The sequence below is a fragment of the Mustela lutreola genome, chromosome 1 (genome assembly GCF_030435805.1).
Source record: "Mustela lutreola isolate mMusLut2 chromosome 1, mMusLut2.pri, whole genome shotgun sequence".
Classification (NCBI taxonomy): Eukaryota; Metazoa; Chordata; class Mammalia; order Carnivora; family Mustelidae; genus Mustela; species Mustela lutreola.
This window is the reverse complement of record NC_081290.1, coordinates 178,524,350-178,542,520: the sequence shown is the minus strand read 5'-3', so window position 1 is coordinate 178,542,520 and position 18,171 is coordinate 178,524,350. Positions and strand designations below refer to the sequence as shown.

Here is an 18,171-nt window from a genome sequence, read left to right as displayed (position 1 = left end):
AGATTCCCACTTACATTTCTTTTCTTTTTACCCTTTTGTTAAGTAAATAGGCTATATTTTTGGTCACACAGAAAATTACCTGTCATGAAGCTTGCCACGATCTGGCATGGAAAAATTAATTTTAAAAAGGTGGCTCAGGGGACTGCACAGCCTCATTCTATGGGGTAAAAGATAATGCCAACCTCATTTTCAAAATAAGGGGGAAAATACTCACTCATCTTGGATATTCCATAGATTAGGGAATAAATTATCATGGAGAATTTTGCTAAAATAAATATCTATGTAAAACTGAATAATAAGAATTACAGAGAGCAGGAAAAGGCAAAGATTCAGTTTCTTATTTTATGGATTAGAGCAACTGCCTATCAAGTGTAAAAAGTGAGAACAATTTACTTTTTTGAAAGCAATGCATCAAGGTAATTTACATTATAATGCAGTATCTTCTCTAGTTCAGTACTGAATTACAGTCCATCTGAGTGTGAATTTTTCAACCATTCCCCATTTTTACATAATTTTTGCTCTCTGCTTCACGCAGATATCCCCGCTGAGTTATGAAGCCTCATGATATGACATGTATGGAGAAAGTGGTATTGATGTCAAATACAAGGTTCCTTCTCCAGGGGAGGGCACTGGGGTGCACTGATATGCTGGTAGCACGTATAGCCGGAATACACACATCTATCCATTCCCGAGGTCTCTGGGAAACTGCCCACCCACTCTATCCTGACCGGAGTCCCTGTACATCACATTCTAGTACAGTACAGACGTTTTAGGTTTTCAGTGACTGCAATCAATTTACATTTAGGAAACTAAATTTTCCATGCTGGGTGTTTTGTTTTGGTTTTGAGAGAGAGCTAGAGCACAAGTGATGACAGCATGGGGGAGTGAGGCAGGGGCAGAGAGAATCTCCTGTAGACTCCCCGCAGGGTATACAGGGAGCCCGACACAGGGCTTCATCTCACCATCCCGAAACCATGACCTGAACCTAGGCCAAGAGGCAGATGCTCAACTGACTGAGCCACCCAGGTGCCCCTGAAATTGACATTTATTTAATCATAGCTAGAATATGTTCCACAGTACTGAATGGTACCCGGCCAATATATCTTTCAATGGATTCTGAAACCCTTGAGAATACAGCTGAAGCTCTTGCATAAATGGAAAAAGAGATTTTGTAATGGATAAAAAATTTACAAGAAATTTCCGTCCCTATCTAATAGAAAAATAATTTTTTTTTTTTACTATGTGTGCAAGACTACTTGCATTTTAAGTTTAATTCATTATTTTTAATATCTGTGGTGCAGTCCTCCTCTTCCTCCGGGGACCAAGGTGTGCTACGCCTCTGGGCCTCACTAGGCTACTGGGGACCGAGTGAGCAAGTCCGATGTGAGTCACTTGCAGGCTTGACCTGCTGCACCTCTCAGGTGTAGCTTGCACTTCTTTTCTGCCGGCTAACAGCAGATGATGGGGATGCTTCACAAGGTGCTACCACAACGAGAGGAAAGGATCCTGGGTCCCCAAAGACCAAGTTGAGGAAAGCCCATCCCCCACTGGGGGAAATGACTTCTCTTTTATCAGTCCTTAAATGTTTGAGTGTTTTTGTCCTTACAGCTTACCCTCTTCTAACTAGAATAGGATTATATTGTATCCCTTATGCCTGTCTAATGTCCCAATATGTTCCATATTCTAAGCCTGTCTAGAATCCAGTACCTTCTGTGCAGCTCCCCTTGATTCTCTCATCTTGAAGTGAATGATCTCTTCCTGACTGGATTTCTCCTGCTAATCCATTGGCTATTAATGGAAGTAAACCATCTATCTGTAGACTTGCTGGCCATCAAAACAAAAAGGGAACATGGATAGTTACACAGTCTTACTTCCAGTAGGGACAAAATGTACCATTTTATGGGTGGAAGAAACGTTTTCTCTAATGTTAATTTCTTAAAAAAAGATGTTGCAAACATCAGACATCATGCAGGGAAAGCAGTGATTTAAAAGAAATACACTCGGGACTCCTGGGTGGTTTAGTGGGTTAAGCATCGGCCTTAAGCTTAGGTCATGATCTCAGGATCCTGGGATCGAGCCCCACATTGGGCTCCCAGCTCAGTGGGAGTCTGCTTCTCCTTCTGCCTGCCCCTCTCCCTACTTGCGCTCTATCTCTCTGATAAATAAATACATAAAATCTTTAAAATGAATAAATAAAAGAAATATCCTCAACAGCATGCCTAATGCAAGTGTAATGAACAGATCTACTGGTTTAATTATAACAATTGTCGTGGCTGGCAGCTCTCTAGGGTGCCAAGGTTTAGTTAATATGTAACTGCCATACTTTGTTTGGCCTCAATCCAAAGATCAGACTTGTTTGACAGAGCACTCTTCAGAAATTCTCTGTGAAATACAGTATCTGTGTATCAGACTTTTAAAAAAAAATAAGAATTGTACAGCCATCGATTGTGATTGTGATTGTCATCAAGTCTGCCCTTGATTGCCACAAGTCTGAGTTGGCTGATGGTGAATGCATTACACGAGAAAGCAAAAACGCAGATGGTTCGACTGTTAACCTTTTGTATCCAGTAAGGAACCTAATCTGGACTCTTCCCTAATAGAAGGCTCTCAGAAACACCTGCTGACCATGTCAGAATACAGCCACCTCCCCCCACCGCCCACACACACACACACACACACACACACACACACATCTGGGTCTGTTCCAACTTAAAGCCTGAAATTTGCTTAGGGGTGCAGAGGTCTTCTATACCATATAACTGTTTTACATTTCTAAGGCAGATGATAATGCATATCAATAAATATCTGCATTGGTATGTCTGGTTTGAACAAAATAGATTCCTGATGAATTTAAATAAAATATTTTCTTGGAAATACATCTCCTAACATGGGTTTATTGCGTATGAACCATCTATATTTGTATGACAATTTTATTTTATAATTAAACCAATCTTATGTCTGATAATATTTAGACACAAGGATCAACTGCTGAGGTGATTATTGCTAATTTGTGTCAGAAGATTCTATCGTTATTTTTCTATGGGGACCTTTCCACCTATTGACCATAAGAAAAGCAGTCAACTAGATCATACAGAAATGGTATCAGAGACATCTGGGTGGCTCAGATGGTTGAGCAGCTTAGGTCACGACCTCAGTGTTGTGAGAACGAGTCCTGCATCAGGCTCTGTGCTAAGCGTAGAGTCTGCTTAAGATTCTCTCTCTCCCCCCGTCTCTTCCCCTCCCTATCTCTCTCCGTCTCTGGAAAAAAAAAAAAAAGTGGTATTAGATTAAGATACTAAGAAACTGAATTAGTCTAATTTTATGACACATATTCTCTAGTATATTTTCTTTATTTTTAAAAAGATTTTATTTTTAAGAAATCTCTACACACAATGGAACTCGAACTTACAACCCTGAGATCAAGAGTCACATGCTCCACCGACTGAACCAGCCAGGCACCCCTACTATAATTTTTTAATATAAAAATTGCACCAATAACTTCGAGTCTCAATTATATGTTAATTTTCTTTCTATTTGCTCTTCAAAGTTTAAAACATTTGCTGATTACTTTTTGTAATTCTTAGTTTAGAAATTACTAACATAAGCTTGAGATAGTTAATTACTAAAAAAGCAAAAACAAAGAGCAGAATCAGACCTGTAAGACACCCAGAACAGACAGTTGGTTGCCAGAGGGAATGGGCAGTGGAGAGGTAAGGGGGAGTGGGCAAAATGGGTGAAGGGTTGTGGCAGGTACAGGCTTCGGGTTATGGAAGGAGTAAGTCGTGGGAATAAAAGATACAGCAGAGGGAATACAGTCAGTGTATGGTGACACTTGTGGTCAGTACAGCATAATATATAGAGATGTATGGTGACACTTGTGGTCAGTACAGCATAATATATAGAGATGTTGAGTCACTTTGTTGTACACATAAAACTAACATCACATTATGTGTCAACTATACTCAAATAAAAAATTTTAAAAAGTAAAATAAAATCCCTTAAGAGACTCATTCAATCTCAAAAATAATAATAAAAATTAATTTTAGTTTTTTCAAAGGACACCTCTAAATAAGTATGTTTCTGTAAATTTCACTTGGAAGTTGAGACATAATTTCTACAATTCTCACACACAAGAGGCTCTAATAATATTTCATAAATCCTAAATCTTGTAGTCTCCAGGCCTTTCTGAGGCTGGCAGTTTCTATACTGTGATGGTAACAAAGACAGTGAGTTCAGCACATGGTGCAGTGAAGGACAACGCTCGTGCGAAGCCTGACCGGGGCCCACGTAATCCATTCCCACAGCTTACTCACCACCCGTCCTCTGGGTCAGTTCTAATAATTTTTAAGTTGTCCTTTTTTTACTTCAATGGCCTCAAGCCACTTTTAATTTTATTCTGGTTCTGTTTGTGCATCTTTAAAATATTTTATGCTCTTAATTAGCATAAATTAATTAATAATTCCTGAACTATTTTCCCTGAGTAATTTAACAACAACCTTAAATTAAAATGCTTCTTGTATGAGGCAGAGAAGCAGGTCGTTGAAAATTTATTGAAAGATTCTATCCCCCGCAGATCATGCAGGAGAGAACGAACACTTGCAGGCAAAATTGGAACGTATAATACTTGATGGTGTTTTTGTAAACTAAGCATGACTCTTATTTATAAAAGCATTAGAGAAAAATTTGAAGACAATCCCATAATCCTATCATTTTGACAAATGATTTCATTTTGTAAATTTCCTTTGCGGATGTGTCCATATGCACACGATTCAGTGTGTTCAGAATATTTCTTCCCTGGGGGCGCCTGAGTGGCTCGGTGGGTGGGCCTCTGCCTTCGGCTCGGGTCCTAATCCCAGGGGCCTGGGATCGAGTCTCGAATTGGGCTCTCTGCTCAGCAGGGAGCCTGCTTCTCCTCATCTCTCTCTCTGTCTGTCTCTCTGCCTATTTGTGATCTCTCTCTCTGTCAAATAAATAAATAAAATCTTAAAATAAAAAAAAAAGAATATTTCTTCCCTGTTATAGTGCAGTAGCAACCTGTTACTTAGTAGAAGAGCTCTACTTAGATTTCTAAAGATTAATACTTATTTTTATATCCCCATCAGGAAACTCAACAGCTTATCATATATCGAAAAAGACAGTAATATTTATCTTTCTAAAATATTTTTAAACTTGATGTATGGTTTCTCTTTATGAAGTCATTTTATCCAGTGCTCCACTTTCAAAAAATTTTTTTCTTTTTTTTTACACTATGCTCACACTTTCTGAGCACTCGCTAGTTATGCGGAATGGCCTGAGGTCAAACATACTTTTAAATCTGGACTACGATGATATATTTATAGATAATGCACTCAAAGCTTTCTCCATGTTAAAAAAAGGAAAGAAAAAAAAACTCATCTAAAAGGAAATACAGGCAATAAACTCTTGGGCATTGGTCTTTGTAATACTTTCTTAGATCTGTTTCTTCAGGCAAGGGCAACAAAGGTAAACCAACAATTGGGACTATATCAAATTAAAAAGCTTTTGCACAGTGAAGGAAACCATCAACAAAATGAAAAGAAACCTACCGAATGGGAAAAGATATTTGCAAATGATATGTCTGACAAGGGTTAATATCCAAAATATATTAAAAACCCATACACCTCAATGCCATAAAAACAATCGGATTAAAAAAATGGGCAGAGCATCTGAATAGAGATTCTTCCAAAGAAGGTCTACAGATGGCCACAGACATATGAAAAGATATCCAACATGAGTAATCTTGAAGGAAATGCAAATCAAAACCACAATGAGATATTGCCTCACATCTGTCAGGATGGCTAGCATCAAGAAGACAGGAAACGAGTGTCAGCAAGGAAGTGGAGGAAGGGAATCCTTGGGCTCTGCGGGTGGGAATGTCAACTGAGGCAGACGCTGTGGAAAAGAGCATGGACATTCCTTCCACTTCTGGGTATTTATCCAAAAAAACTAAAAAATGCGAATTCTTTTTTTTTTTAAAGATTTTATTTACTTATTTGACACAAAGAGAGAGATCACAAGCAGGCAGAGAGGCAGGCAGAGAGAAAGGGGGAAGCAGGCTCCCCGCCGAGCAGAGAGCCCGATGTGGGGCTCAATCCCAGCACCCTGAGATCATGACCTGAGCTGAAAGCAGAGGCTTAACCCCCTGAGCCACCCAGGTGCCCCTATAAAATGCTGTTCTTTAAAGAGACATGCATCCTATGTTCATTGCAGTATTACTTACAATAGCCAAGATATGGAAGCAACCCGTGTTCATCAATAGATGAATCGATAAAATGATGTGGGTGTACAAAAACAATGGACTATTACTCAACTATAAAAAAGAAATGAGATCTTGTCATTTGTGGATGGAGCTAGAGGTTACTATGCTAAGTGAAATAAGTCAGACAAAGCTAAATACCATATGATTTCACTTATGTGGAATCTAAAAAACACAACAAACAAAACAACATAGAAACAGACTCATAAATATCGAGAGCAAATGAGTGGTTGCCAGAGGGGAGCTGGGTGGGGGAAAAGAGGTGTAGGGAATTAAGAGGTACAAACTTCCAGTTATAAAATAAATGAGACAGGGAGAAGTACAGCATAGGGAACACCGTCAATAAGACTGTAATAACTTCATACTGTGCCAGATGGATGGCACTTTGTCATGTATAAAATGCTGAGTCACTATGTTATACATCTGAAACTAATATAACGTATGTCAGCTAGATTTAAAAAAAAATCATAACCCCTTGGAAAAAAGAAGTCTATATTAAAAAGATTAATTACGTATGGTAAAAGGTACAAGTAATCCGACTTTTTAAAATTATGCCCAACAACTAGGATTGGCGAAAGTGTTGGGATAATCTTCTCACTGGGAAGTAAACATGAGCTGACTTTGTAATTTGCATGCATGGCAGTGGAACTTCTGCATTATTTATCCCTTTTCCATTTCTATGATACCTTCTCATTCTAAATAAGATTAAAATACTAGTAAATTAAAGAGCTGACAACACATGTATAAGAATACAGCTGTAGATCTTTTCACTTCTCTTGAGTTTATCTTCACTATCTTAAGGTTTTCCCTTTTGTATCTGGAAAATCTACTATGGATAGTTTAACATGAACTAGATAAGCCAGTTCTTTATCATGGCAGGAAAATTCCATCCTGCTTTCCAATGTCTTATAGGATGTTGGCCATGGGCGTACATAGAGCAAAATATGTATTTATTTAGTGAGGTTGGATTTCTTAATAAATGAGAACTAATTGAACCCATTTTTCTAGTTATTCATAATAACAGTCATTTACATCTACGTTATTATATATAACCTCAAATTCTGATGTATTTAAAATTGAATCTTCTCAAACATCGCTGGGACAGCTGGCAGCTACACTTGTGAGCACAGCACAATAGATACGAAAGTGGAATCACTCTATTGTACAGCCAGAACTAATGTAACGTTGTGGGTCAACCACTTGCAAATAAATAATTAAAAAGTAATAAAAGATATTACATTAAAAATGCTATGATAGAAGGAAAGCAGCACTGACATTTTCTGACAATTATTTTCACAATATTTTACATTTAATTTTCACAACTTTGCAAAGTAAATATCACGGTATCTCCATTTTCAGATGGTGAGGCAGCCATTTACAGAGGTCTTCCTAATTTGCCCAATATCCCATGTTTTGGTAAATTGCCTTGCCAGACCTTCCTGGTTCCAAATCCTAAGGACAGGTGTCACATCTTGAAAAATGTAGCAACAAGACTGCCTATAACGTTGAAATCACAGAACATGCTTAAACAATGTTTACTCTTCTGAAATAACCTCTCTTCACTTCCCTGTATCATCATCCACGTGATAATGCTCAGACTGAAAGAAGAGTATTTTATTTTCAAAGAATGGCTGTTATTTTGTTCATTTTCATATTATTTCCCAGGAGGAATATATAGATTAACTTCATATAAATTAAGTTCTTTAACATGAGTAAAAGTCTGGGCAAACTAAAACACACATATGTTACATCACAGGAAGGAACAATTTCTTCTCTTCATAATTTTATCTGTGGAACAGATCTTTGAACCAAATGAGGCGAATACATTTAAGTCACACAAATGAAATATGTTGTGTAGCTTTTAGGATGATTCTGTCTGCTTCAGCATTGATTCCCTATATTGGGATTTATGATCTTCAAATAAATAGATTAATTGATATTTGCTTAATAGTGTGGCCAAGAAAAAGACGTTTTATGACAAATAATTCTGAGACCTCAGTACTGATGACTTTAGTTTTTACTTCCCTAGAAACAAAAGTAAAGAAAAATGAAAAGAGAGCCCACTTATGTGTTCACTATCAGCTAAACTTAATTCATTGGCTTTAAAAAAAAAACAACCATGTACACTGTATACAGTTTACAGTACTCAGTACTGCAACTCTTCCAAATAATTCTCCATGAATCCTGTGAGGTGAGTCCTTTGCCCCATTTTTTTTTTTCCCTAGGAAAATGAGGCTTATATTTGTACCCATGTTCAAGGCTTACAGACCTGTTACTGGCTAACTGGTCACCCTGGAATTTGAACCCACGTTTAATGGGTCTAAGTCCTATTTCTTCCCTCCAGACACTTCAGCATAGAAAGGTACCTGCAAATATTTCCTGTTGTGCATAAAAGAAAAATCCAACTTTTGATTAGTTGACATCATGAGTTTAGTTTTCATTATCTTGCACAAGGATGTTATAATTAAATGTAACCTTTTCTAAATAAGATGTAGATGGACCTCTTCATAATTTAGCTCATTATTTCATGGACCCAAATACTAAAGAACCGGACTTTAGCAAAAGCATTCTAACTGGAATAAAAATCTACTTGTTTTACCTTCTGCACTGGTTATCTTTCCCATGATTATGCCTTTTTTATTACATAAAATAAAAGCAATAAGAACGGTGATTAGAAAAGATTTCTTTTAAACCCATAATACATTTTCTGATTTAAACAGCTGAATCATTCCTGACTGTTTTCAGAATTTCAAAATATTTCTCTTGTAGTTTTATGTTTTAATTTGGTTTTTTTTTGGTTAGAATTTTGGTCTTTATCCCAAAAGCAATTAGAAGCTACTGAAAGTTTTGAAGTTGGCCTTCATTTTTTTCACAGTATTATTATTTTTTCTTTCTTTTTAAATTCTGTGCTGGGTGGTGTTGTTTTTAGATTATTTATTATTATTTTTTTATGTTCTGTTAGCCAACATATTTAACATCAATAGATTTTTTAAAAAAGATTTTATTTATTTATTTGACAGAGAGAAAGAGAGAGAGATCGTAAGTAGGCAGAGAGGCAGGTGGAGAGAAAGGAGGAAGCAGGCTCCCTGCTGAGTGGAGACCCCCATGCAGGCCTTGATCCCAGGACCCTGGGATCATGACCTGAGCAGAAAGCAGAGGCTTTAACCCACTGAGCCACCCAGGCGCCCAACATCATTAGTTCTTGATGTAGTGTTCAATGATTCCTTAGTTGTATATAACCCCCAGTGCTCATCAGCACACATGGCCTTCTTAATACTTATCACCCCGTCAGCCCATCTTCCACCCTCCTCCCTTCTGTAACCTACCATTTGCATGGACATGGATGGAACTGGAGGGGATTATGCAGAGTGAAATAAGTCAGGCAGAAAAAGACAATGATCCTGTGGTTTCACTCACATGTGGAACATAAAGAATAGTGTGGAGAGCCACAGGGGAAGGGAGGGAAAACTGAAGTGGGGGTCGGGATCAGAGAAGGGGACAAACCATCAAAGACTTTGGACTCTGGATTATTTTTTATCTTGTACCACTTCCCTTTTACATGTTTCAAATAGAAAACTTCCTGAGATAGTGGGTTCAGGGGTCAGAGATTTTTTTGATATTAATACTGTGAGGACCAAAACTCATTTTAGAGGCCTCGCATGAGGCTACCGTTGCTTCCTACAGATAACACAAGCTGCAAAGAGCAAGCCAGTGAAGTAGAAAAGGTACTTCTTTTTACTACAAAGAATAAACCAGGGGGAACAGGACTCCTCACCCATTGGCCCCAGGTCTCATGAAGACAAAGTATTCCAAGGTGAACTGGCCTGCCAACTGTGAGATTTTGTCAGTCAAAAACTAGCTTCCCCATGGATGCATTTGATAAAATAAGATATACAAAATAGAACAAAACAAAAAATGAGAGACAGCGTCAGTAAAGATATGCCACCTGTTTGGGATGACAGTATTAATAAATGATAGTATTTCCCAGTTAGAGGATAATTCTTATTAAAACTTGGTCTCCTGCTCTGGTTAATAAATGGCAAGACTATCCACCTGTCTGGCTGTCTTTCTTTTCTTTTTCCCGTGACACATAGTACTTTAATAATTAGAATGTCAAGTGATGACCTTATACCAGAACATATTAAAACTTTAGGAATTTCACAGGATTTCTAGAACAGAGCATCTACCCAAGCAACATAACCTAAGGGTTATCACCACTTGTTTGACAGCCCTCCCCAAGTAACTTAACATGACAAATAAAAAGGACTAATTAGTCAAAAAGACTTCATTTACAATGGAAATCTCAGGAAGGTTTTAAGACCCTCAGGAAGTTATACAGCACATGCCTAACAGGATTACCAGCATCACAATGAGTGTCTTTCTCTAAAGCGCCTTCTGCTCTCTCTAGAACATACCCTTTACAGCTTGCATTGATTGTCAGGTTTTGTTTTACTGTTTTTCTTCCCATTTACTTCTTTCTCTTCTGTCTGCAATGTTGACCCCTTAACCCAAACCACACTCCAAAGCTATCCTTCCTCTTCCCCCTTCTCTCTTCTGCAGTGTCTCCTAACTTAGGGGTCTGACATCTTTGCACACAGCAGATACACCACAGACACGTCTCCGTGTGCAGGGGTGCGATGCTGGCGGGTTGTATGACCTGGGGTGTCAACTTCAGTCACTCGGTCAGGATGGTGTCTGCCAGGTTTCTCCATGGGCAAGTTATAATTTTTCCCCTAATAATTAAGAAGTATTTTGTGGAGAAGTACCCAGAGATGATTCAAATATCCTGTTTCTCATCACAATTTCACCTATTAATTTTAGCATCATCAATAATTCTTTCCTGCAACAATTATTACTGTCGTTTGCCTAACGGTGATTTTCTGTTTGCATCCTTCCTTCTTCCTTCTCCATTATCATTGTGGCTGAATCGTAAAGAAGAGCTATCTCTTCTCCCCCATTTATTTATTTATTCAATTATTTACTGATACCACTTGGGACTCAGGGATATTTATTGTATTCGATGGTTGTTTTATATTATGACCATTATTTGTTGTTTTGCTCACATCATCCCAGATTTTCCCATCAACAGCTTCTTCAAGTTGGCTCCTGAATCCTTCCCGCGTGCCTCAGCCTGTCAGTCTGTAAGTACTCCCTTGCTTTCTGACACCATGAGATGATGCTGTCTCATCCTAAATTTTCTCTGTATTACCCTGTCATCTGCCTTTTTTCTAAAAGTCATTTTTCTTTCATTGTAGAATGGTATCCAGAAATTAAGATCTGGATGGCAGGAGTGTTCGCAGCTATAGAAATGTTTTCGCCTCTAGGTGCTCTCAGGAAATACATGTATGAACACACACACACACACACACACATACACACTCACATTTGTATTTCTTTCTATACCTAAGACTCTGTCCATACATTAAAGCCCTGGGTCCATACTTACTCCTCCAGTTTCAGTCCGATACCAGAGGGCTCCTTCCAGCTTTTCCCCTTTCCTTATTTGTAACCTGTCTCTCATTACTTAATGATATATTTACCTCTCTGCTAAATCTTAGTCTGCACAGAAAGGACTTCGGAATCTCTAGTTAATATATTTGTTAAAAACAAATTTAGAAAATACAGTACAGGGCTGATGTGGAGTATATATTTGCAATCAAAATATTGTTTTCCCCCATTATTCAAGTTAATTCTTTTCTTCTCTACTTCCTTCCGTAAGGTATGTCATTCATTTATAACGTAGTTAAGTACATTTGTTATTTTTTTGTGTTCTATTTTGGGCTCCCCAAATCCTGGTTGGTTTTATTTCTTTATGCTTTGGCAAATGTCCTAAAAGGCAGTGTTACACAGAAAACTAAGAGAAGTTTCACTCCTTTTACATTCTTTATTCGCCACTCCTAACCAGCTTACATTGCCAACCAATCTCATTAGTTTACGGTTTGTTTTTCTATATTTCCTTTGCAGAGGTTAGTGGGTAAGTGTGTATTTTCACATTGCCCCTTCCTCTGAACCTAAAGACTAGCAGACTGTAGACACTTTCACAGCATGTTTTTTGGTGAATTTGTAAATAATCTTGTATTAAAAAATACAAAACAAATTATCTGTAGGCATGGACAATGACAGTGGTAAAGTACGATATATTGTCAATGGAAACTAAAAACTGATGATTATAGTGATTTTCTTAACATCAGCGAGCCTTTTCATTTTCTTTAACTGACTTCTCTGAAATTATTGGTGTGAAACATTGCCCCGAGCATCCTGTCAGAGTTTATTAGCATTGCTGTAGCACCATTGTAGAGAGCAGAACATATTCCTCCCTGACCATTCCACTTACCAATAAAACAGCTCTTCTAACCTTCGCCGGATCGATGATTCCTTTCTCTACCACATTTGCAGAATCTCCAAGCAGAGCATCACAAACTACTTTGGAGGAACTTAGCCTAGTGGTCTCAACTATCGATCATCCTTCAACATCTACATTCCTAGCAATGGTCTTTGCAAAAGTTTTGAGTGTTCTTTTAAACATTTCTGTATTATTAAAAAATACTGAGGCATCTGGGTGGCTCAGATGGTTAAGCTTCTGCCTTCGGATCAGGACATGATCTCCAGGTCTTGGGATAGAGCCCCATGGTGAGCTCTCTGCTCAGCGGGGAGTGTGCTTCTCCCTCTCCCTCTGCCTCTTCCCCTGCTTGTGCTATCTCTCTGTACCTCTCTCAAATGAATTTTTTAAAAAATCTAAAAAAAATCTTCATTTTGCTGGAATTAGTGTGTCTCAGACCCCCTCGCAGAACAATGCCTTCTTCCACAGCGCCCCGCTGCAGCTTTGAGGGACCCGCAGCTCATTCTTTCCATTCACTTCCACATCGCCTGTCCCACCAATCTTCAGCAGAATGACTCCATCTGCAAGTGTTTCTTGAAACACTTCATTCAGTGTTTCCTTTTCATGATTTTTGGTTATGGCATGCTACTGCTCAGGGATTTCTTGCATAGGTCTTTCAATTTGAGCCCATTATCTTTTCCTTTCCAGCACATGGGTTCATCTTTGGTCATAGGGACATTTCCAACTTTTCCTAAGTCATAAAACTCAACATCATCAAGATCATCAAGATCTCTGAACATCGAACCGCCTGCATCAATAGCCATGTGTTTAAGTAGGTTTTTCTATTGTCACCAAAACCTGGAGATCTGACTCCTCTCATCTGAAGACCAGCTTTTGGCCTATTCAAAATGCGTGTATTTAGAACTTGTTCATTAACATCTTTAGCTTTTATGACCAAGGGCTTACAAGGAGCATTGGCAATTTCAAGGGCAGGCGTAATGGACCAGACACTAGACATCTTCTTTTCACTCAATATAACATAGGCGTTCACATTTCTGAGCTTTTGATGTATATGAAGTATGGAGAAACCTCAACTTAATAATTTATGATTCATCATTGAGTGTCTTCCTTCTTTATTTGGGATTATATCCTTCCTTTCAATCTTCTCTATCGTATCAGAAATGATATTGCCAATTTCTTTGTTTGCAGAAATCACAGCAACCTAAGCAATTTCTTTGGGTGGTCAACACAGTTTTGGATTATTTCTTAAAATCAGCAATTACAGCATCTACAGCTAACATCACACCTATTCCAATTTCCACAGGATTAGCACCTCTGCTAACCTTCTCCAAGCCTTGCTTGGCCAGATAGGACACTGATCTGGTAGCCATGGTCTTGGATCTTTGGCCTTTTCATTTGTGTCCCTGGCAAAGTGTTGAACAAGCATAATTCACATATTGTTACATTTACCCTTAGGTCAACTGACTTTGCAACGATCACACCATATTCTGGGACTTCTCAATCACGAATAATCACTAGTAATCACCCCAGCATCTACTGAAAGGTCTACTATACTTTGAAACATTAAGGCTCAGAAATCTGCACTGAATTTTACATCTTTGGCATAAGCCTGAGTGAGATGAGGAACCAGTCCCGTGGACAGTGGACTCATCTGGTGAAAGACAGTAGTAGGTCCTCAAGCATTTCTGCAAGGGGTCTACGGGCGTGAACCTTGACAGGCATGGGAGAAAGTCAGGCACACCCAGCAATAACCCCGTGTCCCCTCTCTGCACCGCTCCCTCTGCGCGGGCCCTGTCGGTGTGACACAGCAGCCTCCATCCTCTCCCAGTGGCCATGCCTGGCAGTCTGTATACCACACTTTTTTAACGTTAGTAATATGTCTTGGAAATTACCCTATATTATTTGATTGAGGTCTTCCTCATTCTTTCCCACAGTTTCTAAGTACTCTGCTGGGGAGATGCACCATATTTTAATCAAACACTCTCCTGTGTACAAGCATTTAAGTTGTTTCCAATACTGTACAAATCAAATAACGCTGTAGGGAAGAACCTTGTGCAAACCTACTGTTGGAGGTGTATCTTTCAGAACAGATTCCCAGAAGTGGGACTGCTGGATCAAACGACAAGCACATGTACAGTCTTGTTATATATTGTTAACTCTCCCCCCAGAAGGACTGTGCCAGTTCTCATTCTCACTAACAATCCAGGAGAGTCCCTGTTTAACCACAGGCTTACCAAGAGGACATGTTGTCATACTTTTTAGTTTTTATCCATATGATGGCTGAGAAATGACATTATTTTATTTTGTATTTCTCTATGTTTGAACTTTCAAAAAAAAACATATAAAGAGTCACTTTTATTTTTTTAAAAAAATATATGTGAGCTTCTACTCATGTCTATTTCATATTTTACCATTGGGCTTTGATCTCTTTCTCTTTGGTTTTAAGAGTTATTTATATATTAAGAATATTAGCCCTGGGGCACCTGGGTGTCAGTGGGTTAAGCCTTTGCCTTCAGCTCAGGTCATGATCTCAGGATCCTGGGATCGAGTCCCGCATCGGGCTCTCTGCTCGGCAGGGAGCCTGCTTCCTCCTCTCTCTCTCTTTCTCGCTTGCCTCTCTGCCTACTTGTGATCCCTCTCTGTCAAATAAATAAAATCTTTAAAAAAGAAAAAAAACAATATTAGCCCTTTGTGTCACATGTTGCAAGTATTTTCCTCCAGTTTGTCAATTATCTATGATATTGTGTTTTTTTTTTTTTAATTTTCATGTAGTCCAATTTATCAATGTCCTCTTTTAATTCCTCTGGAGTGTAAGAAATAGAAAGTATTTTTCCAAAGTGAGAATAAAGAGAGAACAAAGAGAAATTTATCTCTTTATTCTTCTAGTTCTTACATGTTTTCATTTTTTTCTGCTTAAATTCCTGATCTGTTTGGAGTTTACTCTGGTAAAAGATATGAGAAATGTACCAATTTTTTTTTTTCCAAATGGTTACCCAGATGCTCTATAATCATTACTTTAGAAGTTCAGCTTTGCCCTAGTAATACCCCAAAGATGTCACCTATTTCACAGAGTAAACTTCCTTACATACTTTGATCTATTTCTAGGTTTTCCATTCTGTTTCCTGGTCTCACTGTGTACGCCCATGCCAGCACCACACTAATTTAATTATGGATATTTTGAAGTACATCTTTACCCCCTTGTATCTAGGAGGGTAGCTGATATCCCCTCATAGATTTTTTTTTTCAGTGTTTTCCTGCTTCTTCTTAGATGTTTGTTTTTCCATATGAACTTGATTATTAGTTTGTCTTATATAAAAAAAAAAAACCCTGCTGGTATTTTGATAAGATTGTATTAAGTTTATAAATTAATTTAGGGAGAACTGGCATTTTTATAATATCATGTAATCTAATACAAAAGAAAGACATGTCTTTCCTCTTGTTCAGGTCCCCTTCTGTGTCTTTCTGGTATGTTTTAGTTTTCTTCATAAAGTTCTTCATCACACATTTCTCTTCACATCCTTCGTCTTGTCGTCTTGTTTGTTATAGTTGCTAAAGAGGCTTTGCGCCGCTCATCCACATCTTTCTTTCTTAGGCAACTTAAGAAACTCTGAGCGAACATCCATGTCCTCCTCCAGTCCTTTCTCTACATTCAATCCAGAGTGATCTTTTAAAAGTGTAAATGTGCTCATTTTCTTTCCAAGTGCTTGAAAAGCTTCTACATTTATTAAGATGAAGACTGAGTTCCTAATTAGGCTTCTCAAGTCTCCCATCTTCTGGGCACTTTGTGGGCTGTAAGCACACTGGCCACTTTTCTGTCTAGGGGGGCCCTTCCCCTAGCTCAGGCCCTAGAGCTGGTGGAACAGCACAACTCTTTTAGCCAACATCAGGAAAAGACCTGGGGAGCACTGACCTGGGCAGCCATGGGTGAGAAAGACATCTCAGAAGCCCAGCTTCTCAAGGGGAGGTCCTCACATGCCATTGGAGAAAACTATGTATATACACATATATGTGGAAGCAGTGGAGATGGTAGGAATAACCTTCCTAGTGCTGACCTCTCCCACTGCAACAATGCACAGACCTGAACTATCAAGTGATGGTGACCAATTCCCCAAGGAAAAGGAGAGTGGTAAGTGAATGCCCATTCTCTCCAGCAACACCCGGAGTCCTGGGGTAGGACCTCCATGACTGGGAACAGGAAGGAGATGGGCCAAGAGGCAGATAAGAATATAAAAGAGCATTACAGGGATGAGGTCCCCGCTGTTTGCACTCAGGACTTCTGCAAGAAATCCTCCCATGGGCCCTTGGGAGTCCCTCACTTGAGGATCTCCCCACCTGGTCTGCAGGCACCCTCAATGTCCAGCTGCTAAACACACACTGAGTGGGCCCCTGGGTGCACTACTGTGCAGCCAGTGAGAGGCAGGGAGAGCACGCAGACTTGTGGACTGCCGAAAAACCACGGATTTGAGTTATAGCGCCACCTTCTGGAAAATAAAAGAGAGGTAAAGGGGCTTTACCCCTTTACCCCAAGTTGTAAGGACCAGAAAGGACATAAAAACTGAGGAATTCTGCCACAAGAGGGAGCGAGCCCCGCATTGGGCTCTGTGCTCAGCAGGGGGCCTGCTTCCTCTATTTCTCACACAAAGACAGAAAACCCCAGATGAAAACAGCACCAAGGAACAGAATACCGGTACCTTAAGGCAACTAGTAGAGACTTTTGCTATTTCAAAGGCAGAGGCAGCAGAGTTAAAAATACAAGGAACATGAAACGTGAAGGAAGCATATTATCACTAAAGATAATAATTCTCCAATAACTAAGCTCAAAGCAGTGAAATTTTATGAGCTAGCTGACGAAGAATTCAGAATAGCTGTCTTTGAAAAACTCAATGAACTACAAGAAAACTGAAAAAGACAACTGAAAAAAATCATTAAAAAACACACACACACAAATTCTGGAGCTGAAGATTTCAATGAATGAAATGAAAAATCCAACAGAGCACATCTGCAGTGAACAGAGCAAATGGAAGACAGAATAGGTGATTTCGAGGATAGGAATTTTGAAATAAGCCATTTAGAGGAGAACAAAGGAAAAAAGTGCAGAGAAGAGACATCTAAGTGATCTATGGGATTCCATCAGAAGAACAAATATTAGACTAATCAGGGATCCAGAACAAGAGACAGTAAAGGGGGCAGAAAGTTTATTTGACAACTTCCCAAACCTAGAGGCAGAACTGGACATCCAACTTCAGGAAGCTAACAATTATCTCAATACAAAAAAAACCTCCTCTAAGACACATGATAACAAGATTGCTAAAAATCAAAGATAAAGAGAGAGTTCCAAAAGCAGCCAGAGATTAAAAGATTATAACCTACAAAAGAACTCCTACTAAACTATCAATATAAAGGTATCAGTATCATATATATAAAATATAAAAATATATAAAAATATAGAAATCAGTAGCACTAATAAGTACATACTAACAACAAAATGTATGCAAAAAACTTAAAACATGTGACATTCATGAGGCATCTAGAGGACACAGTAGGTTGAAAGTCCATC

General features: G+C 38.7%; 1 protein-coding gene and 1 pseudogene across 10 annotated transcripts in view; both read right to left on the bottom strand.

Annotated features, from left to right (window-relative positions):
* GRIA4 (glutamate ionotropic receptor AMPA type subunit 4) overlaps positions 1 to 18,171 on the bottom strand; it is a 387,246-nt gene that overhangs the window by 265,706 nt on the left and 103,369 nt on the right. The window lies entirely within an intron of this gene.
* On the bottom strand, positions 13,239 to 13,909 carry LOC131834908 (60 kDa heat shock protein, mitochondrial-like; annotated as a pseudogene).